Raw genomic sequence first — 11,096 nt, 5'->3', positions numbered from 1 at the left:
ATTACAAAGTGAATACGTTTGTTCAGGTCGACGAGGCAGAGGAATGGTTGCGGGAGGACGAAAGCGTTCGAAACGTACTTCCGTCGGCTTGTTATGTGGTAGTGGTATAACCTAGTGGTAGTATAACAATCTCTGTGGTACTCATTTGATGCCCTTCCTTATTACCTTAAAGGAACTGCAGTTTACAGTCAAACGAGGGAAAACAACTCACCAAAAGCTGGGGCAAACCTTGGGTGTAACAGCTTACTGGTGACAAATGAGGCCCTTGCTGTTGCCGTGCCTGATGTCTCTGATGCCACTATCCGGGAGCACCTGAAAGCCAGCGACCAAGGCCTGTCAACATCCACATCACGCAAAGTGAAACCGAGGTCTGGAATTGGAAAGAAGATCAAAAAGCGCTTCACCGCTTTCAATTGGGACAGTTTCACAACAGAACAACAGGATGACATAATGAGATGTAAGTAATATTAAGTACTAGAGTTGGGTACATTTGTTAGCAAGTACAGGATATTTCCCACAAAGATTATAATAGAATGACTTCATTCACAATATTTTTTAATTCTATCATTATCAGGTCTACCAACCAATCAAGCTGATGCAACATCTGATGGCTGTAAGTATACATAAGCCACATATCAAATATCATCTGATTTTTCTCCATTATGGTTAAATTAGCAGTCTTGTTGTCATGCCATCGATTAAAGGGATGGTAAACTCGAGAAGAAGCTGTTACTTTCCAATATTATTTAGATTGTGTATCAATAAATTCATAATCAGCCTACTTTTTTCAGAATTCCACTTGTGGTGAATTACGCAATGTGTGCTTGTAAAATGCACTAAATCCATCTGCATTTAATGACAATAATCTTTATTGCACAATGATATCTATGCCCAACAAGGGCTAAATGCATTCATAATCAGATATCTATCAGGAAATACTTAACACTCTCCACTCGTTCTCATTGAAATGTAAAAAATGACAATTTTTTTTCGAAAAATAAATCTGCTTATTTTTCAGTGAAACCAACCTGTTTGTTTAGGAAAATCCCTTTTTTAACCATAGCCAAAAAATGGTAAGTTATTATTTTCTTACCCATTGGTTATGTATTACAGGGCAGATAACCGGTAACGTTTGTTACAACAGTAAACTTAACCTATTTTTCTTCAAATGATTAACATTTTTGGCTACATCATTGAGATATAAGTAGACATCCTTAGGGACATGTAAAAAGCAGGCAGCATTTTTACACCAGGAAATGCCCCGCCCCGAAACTGTATGGCCTGTAATGGTCTTGTTTCATGTAAACGTTGTTGATTGTAACCAGTGTATTGAGACCAGTGTATTTCCCCAGTGTATTTAGAGCTCCTGACATTTTTAACTTGTGTAATGTTATATGAATTGGAAAGTTTCCCACGCAATTCAGCCATTGGCTGCAATGTGGCAACTGTGACTTCTGAATAAACCATTATTAAAAGCTTAGAAAGCATTCAACAATCGTAAAGTTTGTTACAGTCATTTCTGTACAACATTTTGTGAAGGAAGATGGAATACAATGATGTATATAAAATACTGTAATGGCAGTCAATGACCTTTTCTTGTTACTTTAGGAAGCCAGAAAAACTGTTAAGTGTCACAAAAACGGCCATTTCTAGCCTTAACGTTGATAATATAACCGTGGTAACCAGCGTAATCGTGGTGGTAATGTTTGTTACCGAATTTGGCGACATGCATAAACCACATTACACAGCTTCCAAGATCAATGACAGTAGCAAACTGACGTGATCGGCCAAAGGTTTGGTTTCACTCGCTGAACAATCATTATACAAGCTACATGGGAAGGGGATGGGAGGATAAATCCTGGGTCAGCAGGGTTGGTAAAACAACAGTTTTTAATAACAAAGGGTGTAATGAACGCGCTTAAGTCGAGGTAGATAATTAGTAACCTGTGTTTACACAAGCTCTCTAGCCGGCTGGGCTTAATGACCCATATTAGTGTTTATTGATGACCATTAAAGGTCTTCATTCATTCATTCATTAACGCTTTTACAATCTTACATAATCATGTGGCCCATGTCACTGACATAATTAACAATACATTATATTGGTGACTCACAGCTGTATAAGATATGAAATTAGCATACTGAAGGCTGGTTTAAATGTTGACAAAATTTCTATTGCTTTATACATGTGTAGCACCTTATTAAATATATGAAAGTATTTAAATACTTTCTTTTTCCCTTAGTGGGTCTGTTATAAGCCTTCTTACGCATGGAAAATTATGCAATCGATGTGGATCAGCAATCAGGCTGCTGAGTGGGTGGAAGACGATTGGCTCTGTCTTGACTACTGGAAACAGAACAAAGCTGACGCCAGGAAAAGAGTCCACCACCATATTTGCCATACTATCTATACCACGGCTACTCGAGGGAGGCTGATCGTAAGATCCGATAGTGCTGTACTTTCTGTGGATACAATGTCTGCCAAGACCACTCCACTCCAAGTATTTGATGTAATAAATGTTTGTTCTATTGTTGACAAATTCTGAGTCATAAATTTTCACTGCACATGAAAAAAATTGGCATTCATTTTTGCTATGAATCAAGTTTGAGATTGACAAGGTTATAAATTGAACCTTTCGTTTCATACCTCTATATTTAGAAAATTTCAAATGCATGCTTCATTTAAGGCTATTTTAATGCACTCCTATGGCTTATCTAAGATTATAATTATACATTTTGAATTGAGGATCAATCCATGGAAGGGCAACGCATAACAAATCATAGTGGCAAAGAAACGTGCGCCACTCACATGTGGGCTGTGGGGTATGATGAGCAGACGATCATGGCCAGGACGGGCCACCGCAGAACAGTAATGATGCCAGTGTCGCCGCCAATGCCAGTTCCACCACTGAGAACTTGGTCTCTGTAGATGGGTCTACTAACACAACCAGGACCCAGGACCCGGTTGGAAACACGGGTAACAGTCTCTCAATCACTCATCCAATAAACGAAGCATTGTCAAAAGTACTTGGATAGGTTGCAAAATGTGAAATAATGATTTACATACGAAGAAATAATGTTTCAATGTACGTATTAAGAGCTTTTGTGCTGAAGATGGGAAGTAAGACTGAGTGGACTGATGTACCCTGACTTACACAGATGCGCAGGATCTTTGCCAACAAGTGCACTTCAGCCTGCCGGGGCACGAAAAGAAAACTGCATGTCCAAAGAACATGTGGTTTAACAATCAACATGCAGCCAGTGTACAGTTTAAAGACAAAAAAAAGAAAAAAAATCAGGGAGCAACGTCTGCAGACCTTGCTGAAAGGAACAATAAAAAAAGACATGGGCAAGGGAGATGATAGTAACCTTGACAAAGTATTTCAGATTGGAGGCCTGTGGAAGACGCCAGAGTAAGTAGAAGGAAAGATGGAAGGCATGAGAAGTGAGCAGGAGAAGCTTACTAATACTGTGACGCCGGAAAGTTTCCTCTGAACACGATCGTTGTCCCGCTGTCTTACATACGGAGTTTAGACAAACTTTCTAGTTTGCAAAGAGATTAATAAATATCAGATCACTGGAGTAGCCAGCACATCGAGCGTCTCCAGACGACGTCTCCGGAAGTCAGAGGTAAGCAATCAGAGGGCTTTGTGTTGTGATATGAGCAGGTCTTTCAAGCGCACAAAATACGATCCCAAGACAAGCAAACACCACCAACTGAAGAATGTACCTCCATTTTCAAGATGATATTTATATTTCAGCCATACCATATATGGTATGGTGAAATATATTGTATTCGTAATGTTTCTTTCTTTCTTTCTTTCTTTCTTTCTCCTGTCAAATCTTCAAAGCGATTCATCTCCGTCGTTCCGTGACCGAACGACCTGAAATTTGGCACAAGGGTAGAGTGGGTCAATACCGAGGTGCTGTTTTCTCATTTTTTTCATATCTGCCTCTAAAATGATTTTATTGAAGTTTAAAGGTCATGTTTTGACCAAAACGGTATATTGTGGCCCCCTGTTCCCTTGAATTACAATGGAATGACCTTAAATTTGGTGTAGATAGGCATTAGATAGTTGGTAAAATGATCCAAGTAAAATTTTGGGCATAAACTACTTTAAAATGCTTAATTCAGCGCTTTTCTGAGGGGAAATTGGTTTTCTTTCGGCTTCCTGCCGTGAACTCCAGTGACCCCAGAGCCCACACGTGCCAGGTGCCAGCGGTCTGGGGAGAGCGAGAGATAATTACTTTATGGACGCCAGCCAATCAGCGACGAGAAAGGCGAATGCTAGTTAATATTCATAAGCGGGGCCTTGCAATCCCGTATATACACAAACAGATGCATATTACAGCCTTACAGTGGCCATATGGTCCCCTTTGCCGGGTTTGAAATTGTAGTTTGCGAGGATTTGGAGTTCAGACAGGGTCATTTGAGCGGTAGCGGACGGTACGCGTGCATTGAACGTTAGTGTCGATGAATTTACCAACATTCCGCATGGCACTATCAATCATTTTCGGCAGATTTGGACAGGGAAAATTGGACGGCTTGCGTTTAGTTTTGATACGTAAGTTTGACAGTGGCGTGAATGCATGTAATTTTCCCCGAACAAATGTAGGTACTTCTAGTGTTGTTGTTGTTCTTTTTTGACGTAAACTTTGTACATTCAAATTGTAAGTAACTTTAAACTGCCAGAGTTTGAGCCCAATAAAACACTCTCAATACCAGAGTATCACCACTGACCTCCGAAAAGAAACCCCCGAACAAAGTAGAAACACCTATCCTCCAGGTCTCGCACGCTACGAGCAGGAAATCATAACACTCAGACAAGATTACGTCCGATGGCTGATTGCATACAAAGTAAAACAATTTAACAGTGGTATGCAGGGGCATATACTTAACAAAGAATTCGAAGGAAAATGAAATATATAGATAAAGCCAAATCAAGTTAACTTGTTCGTCCTGGGATTTTTCAGAAAAGAAATGAAGCGACAGGGTGGTAAAATTCTTGTAAAATTTCGAGACGTCTCCGTTTATGTAATGGCTCATACAAAACAAGAAGAAGATTGAAGTTTTTAGCTTGAAAAAAACAACAACACTCCTACTACACAGTACCTGCACCTGACAATTATTAAAACGTATGCCCTACTTGCTTTAAAAAAAAGTTCACTGCAATAATAAATGCACCCACATCACAGGGAGATTATGACGGTACTTAGACCTAGTTATCGGAGTGGAAAATTGTGAATGGCGTCATGTAATTCCATGACGAAAATCTTCTGAATGGAAGATGCGTTTTTTTTTCACTCTCGGAAAAATAGGAGCTGCCGCAATTCTAAAAACCAATCAGTTATGCATAGGCGCTCCTGTGGAAGATTATATTCTTCCATATGGGCCCGGGGCATATTGGGCAAGCTCTGTTTTGACATGGAATCAATTCACAATATTAGTTCTCTTTTGGGGATAACTTACATTAAATATTGCATTTTTGCGCAGGGGTGACTTGGAACAGTCCAATGTTGCGTGGGAATGGGTATGGCTGAAATATGCTGTATTTGCACCCAAGCAAATGTCGGCCTTTCTAGTTGTTATGTTGGCTTTGCAGTTATACCGTCTTCGATGTGGAAACTGAGCCGCAGCATTCGGGGCAACGAGGATGAAGCCATCCTCCGGTTTCAGGGGGTGCCCTTCCTTTGCTTCGACGAGGACATTTTTGAGCTCTTTTCCGGTGTGTCTATTCAGCGTTTTGATGTACCTGTCGAAAATTTGAGAGAACGACCCAGAGGTACTCTTGTATTGTGTGGATACTACAGACTTGCCAATTCGACTTTCGAAAGTATCCTGCCTGGAAATAACCGTAAGACGGTGTCATATCGCGGTACCGAGCGACCCCCCCAACGTTCGGCGGCTGTGCTTGATTGTCGACTGGGACGTCGATCGTCTACTCGCCGGAGTGTTTTCGCCGACGAAACTCAAGATAACATCGAGTTCTACAGTTGACGTAAGGATGGCATGATTTCACAGTCTTATTGCATGATCTACGTTAGTTGGTTGGTCAAAGACGTGGGAAATTATGACCGAGAATGGCGACAAAACATGTCAAAACAAAAGATGGTGTGGGGGGGGGGGTGATTTCATATTTCCAGCAGCCGGCAAAACCAGTGGATGAGCTAGCTGACTCAGGAAGAAATGTGGGGCTACTTGGTTAACTGTTATTCAGAAAAACTTCTTTCTGGCCAGAACATGTACCTTTTACCAAGAGGAAGACAACGTTTAGAAGTAGAAAATTATTACTAACAGCAAATAGTTGTGTGTGTGGTCTGTGCTAATTACGTGTGCACACTTACTATCGTGACCTTTTTTTTTAATTTCTGCAACTAACAGCGACTTTAGTAACATTAGCGACTTTGTATTTCTTGAATGTGTGGTGTCATCCTAGGGCTACACTAAACTGAAGGCCATGCATGTTTTGGGGCAATTCACTAATGTCAACCCATGAAAGCAGTAAAATTCAAACTAAATTTTGAGCCGTCAGTTCGAGACAGCTACTTTGACCTTGAAATATATATATACTGTTTTAAGATACCAACTTAGTTCATAGCTACTGGTCATATAATACTATAAGGTCACTAACATTGATGGTTATTTTTCGGAAAGAAATCTTCCTCGGGCATACCTCCTGGCTACCTTAAAAGGGCTTTTCACAGTGTGACACCTAAAGGACGTAAGTAATCCTCAAGACGAATCACTACAAACATTCAACATTTACCGTGGTAAATGTTGTGAGCTATCAAAATGCAGCAACTTGGCACCACCATTAGGGTAAAAGACTGATTATGAACACATTCGGTTCTTTGAATTGAGTGGTTTAGGTCTGCACTTTTGTAGCTGAACAACTTTTGGACATATGGCAGACGATAAATGTGTATTGTCTTACTAAGTTAGTTGTCTGACATGGATGTAGCAGACACCTATAATGTTATGCTGCGTAGCTTGAGCTTTAGATGTGTAAAAATATGTTCTTGTTCTTCACACATTTAACAACATTATGCTTCCACTTGTAAACTTGATAACGTAAAATATGCCTTGGTATTAGTTTGTCAAATTGGTAATGGCTAATGAGAGGCTCTTCCCTGTAAATAGTACGAAAATATAATTGACTGTGAGTGACAGGCTATGTGTGTATGTATTCCTTTGCATCACTGTGAACTACAAACGCATTGGTCATATGGCTCAAATGGTAAAGACATGGCCTGGTAAACCGTGGGTCGTCAGTTCAAACCTCTGTGGAGGAACTTTTCTTTAATTCAACGATTATTTATTGTTACTTGGGAATATTTTACACCATTTTACAGGATCATTCACAAAATTAGGGCTGTACATGCATGGCAGATTTCGGATTTTGTGTAACACTGGAACAGAATAAAATTCTCATTTTTTGTAGAATTTGACATGATCGTCGTAGTTATTTTTTTAAACCGACTGAACTGCCTATCAATAGTAAAAACATCTTTTGACACAGTTTGTCTGTCAATAGCAGGAAAAATCCTTACTAAAAGGGGAAAAGTCTTATAGACAGACTATAGCGGCACGGTATAGCCTTGTCATTGTCAATTGCAATTGACTGGACATTTTGAGTCCTAAATGTGCAAACCATTACATTGTACTAGCATTTCCTAGTACTGTAGTTGAACATACACCAAGTCAATTTTTACCTGATCACAATTAACTTCGAGAGCCAAATAAAGCAGATAAGAAAGCGCTTCCAAAACATGCAATCTCTACATCAGTCTACTTGCAACTTATTGTTGCCAGAATATATTGGTTACACCATCAATGCTTTAAATATCCTTAGCTATATTGTTGTTACTTTTTAGGATATAGCTATAAAGGTTTTAATCCCTGTCCATGAATTCGAAGTCACATTTTGATTGGCTTTACAATTGTTGCGGATTTCATTTTTTTCCATCATACTCATAGCTCTAAAAAAAGGAGTATCACATGTGCATAAGTTGCTTTGATATCTTTCAGAAAGGAAGTTTTAACTGCACCAGGAATTATGTTGATAGTACATGTACAATTAGCGCGCATAGGAATGCAAAATAGAGGAGGGGCAGGGGGAGTGGGAATCCAGACCAATTATCACCCAATTATAGCCTCTCCAGTCGCACTTTGGCTCATTTCAATGTCATTTCAATATTGTAATGAGTCTCTGGCAGGGTCGGCTGTGACAGGACTTAGCACGGGTGAGTATCAAAGTGACCACACTACTCGGGGTCAACTCCACTCTCATAAGATTGTGTTGTCTGCCACAGAGGAGGAAACACATGATAGAGAGTCTTCTCTCTATCAATTACGCCTGTTCACAATGAAATCGCTGAAGCTACTGTTTCAAATTTAACCGATGCATTTAATGATCTTCAAGAGATGGGCACCGCGCTCGGAATAGATGGTAGCTTTGCTCATGTAGGCCAGATCAAGACCCACATGAAAGATCGGGCAGCAGTGGAAACCAAAGTTACCAGGATGTTAGAGGACTTGAAAGGTGACAAGCTGCACGAAACTGTCCCAGGGTGGCATTTGCTATCTCCAGAGGAGCAGGAGAAGAGAAAGAAGATTTATGGCTTCACGTGTGCTGCTCACAAAATTCAGAATATGGCAGAGGCCATGAGCAAAGCTGCGCAGAAGAATGTAAAGTATGATGTGGAGAAGGAGGGAAAGGCGAGGAGAGGCATGGTCGGTGCAAAAGATCATATCTATGCCACAGCGAAGTTGCTGTGCATGGAAACTAAGAAAGAATATGCGGAAGAGAAAGAGTTTTGCGGCTTTGCATTATTGCATACCGAATTGGAGGATTCTGGACAGAAGCTGTTCCAACCCATTGTGGGAAACCGATTTCTAGTATTTTTCCAGAATGCCATTCCGTGCTTTGTAGGCAAAGAAATGATCCAGTTATATTTGACGGACAAAAACTGCAAAAAGGGTAACTTTAATAGACTTGAGGAGGCAGTATATAATGGCTACTTCAACCCCAATGTCATGGCGGAAGAGCGTGCGTACTCAATAATGTACTATGAAGTATGCCTACCCTTATTCAGCAAGTGCCAGGAAGCAGGTAGCCCCTTGGACATGAATAGGTATTACCAAGTTGTCCATGATAAGCTGACAGAGTGGGCAAATGATGCCACTGTCCTCTTTGAAGGGAGCGAGCCTTTATGGTCTCAGGGCCGGAGTGCAGATTTGCAGGAATATATGTTGAAAGTCCGCCAGCCACATGACACAGATGACACAACAAAGGAAACACTGTCTGCTATGTGCAAGGCTGGGGCAGAGAAGCTGAAACAACATGCATTTGAGCCCTTAAGGGGGGTGAGTATCATAACCCCACAACCGAACACAAGGAAGCAGCTCAACTTATCGTTCAACAGGCGGAAAGTAATGCGTGCGCTGATGTCATCCATAAAATTTACTTGCTGTGGCCTAACGTTATGTTTGTAGAAAAACAGTATAACTCGAGAACGCCTGGATGTTTTTTTTTTATATTCTATATGTGGGTACGTCTTGATGTAACATTGAAAGCGGCCTATTACGGTACTGCAGCGGAACTTCCGAGTTTGATATTTCAGGTTCTGGACATGCTGCACTATTTTGTGTGGTAGACAACTCTTGATGTGTAAATGCTTTGGGTTTGGGCCCTAGCGGCTTGTTTTGGAACTGGTTTAGTGCGAGACTGAAAGGGAAAAACTCAAGAATTAAGGGGAAAGTTGTCGGATTGACATCGCAAGAAATCGTATGCCCGGGCTTTATGGTTACCAAAGACGCCAAGGTAGACTCGGTGATTGTTGCTCTCTCCACGGCTTTTATCCAAGGCATTTTTGGTTGCGGCGAAGTTGTTCAAACTTCAAAGATAGACATATCAAAGAGGGTTGTGTATCCGTGTGTTGCCGGTGTGATTTTTGCCAGCCAAACTAATAAACATTCCAGACTGTCTCCAAGTTAGGAACAGAGGCCAGGGCCAGATTAGCACTCGGTACTGGTTTTCTGGAGACAATAAGAAAATCAGTCCAAAAAGAACGACCCAAAGCAGTTAGGAGGTCTCTATCAGATACGATCCAATATCAAATAGTATTGTGACCAAGTAGAAAATCTATCTGCAATACTATCAGCGGTTTTGTGAAAATCAACTTAGATTTTCAACTTAGATTTTCAACTTTCCTGTCAAAATTGTATAGAAATATATTCTATCTAATTGCATAGAAATTTCCTACTGAAAAAATCCTACTGAAAAAATGTCTTCCTTAGATCTGAATTAGCCCTCAGTTCTTTAAATGATACACCCTCTAGATCAAATGGTTTTGCATATTTGCATATTGTGAAATGCTGTCTACATGTTTTATCCAATCAGCACAAGATAGTGCCTGTACAGACCTGTGTCTTATAACATCTTTGAGGGTGACAGGAAATGTCGTCAAATATCAGTGTGTGGCATTCCGTGGTTTCATTCCTCTCGTGAGCGCTCAGTGTGAGACTGTGTAGTGCAACTTTTTCTGAAATTCGTAACGCTATACCTCTTTCTTTTTTACTCTTTCATTCATCATGCCCGGCTGGAAGAAGATGATGGACGAGTTCTACATTGAGGAGCGGATCCGGGCAGAGCTGGCTCACGTAAGATCGAATCTGCATTATGTTCACTTTGCGTACAGCGATAATCATAATGTATTTTGTGTACTCGCCAAGCAGAGTCCGTCTCCGTCTTTTTGTAACTTTTTTTTCATTCGTATTCATCGGGCTCTATATTTTGCATTGTATCTTGTATTGTCAGGAGGTCAGCTATGAGTTTGCATCCGAGCTCAACGCTTCGTAAGTAAATTGTGATGATAAATTGAGTATATAGTTTGTTTAGGAATTTTATGTCGATGGGTTTAAAACAGTCCTCTAATCCAGGCTCTCTGGATCTGGTGTCTGTCGAATGGCGGAGGTATTGAGGTATCCTCACGATCAGTGAATTTGATGGGTTTGATACAGTCAGCACACTTACTAGTAAGAGATCACCCGAGTCGAGATCCATTAGCCATTTGCAGGCTGTGCAACTCTGGAT

The sequence above is a fragment of the Branchiostoma floridae genome, chromosome 6 (genome assembly GCF_000003815.2).
Source record: "Branchiostoma floridae strain S238N-H82 chromosome 6, Bfl_VNyyK, whole genome shotgun sequence".
In the NCBI taxonomy this organism is placed as follows: Eukaryota; Metazoa; Chordata; class Leptocardii; order Amphioxiformes; family Branchiostomatidae; genus Branchiostoma; species Branchiostoma floridae.
Note: the sequence above shows the minus strand (reverse complement) of the source record.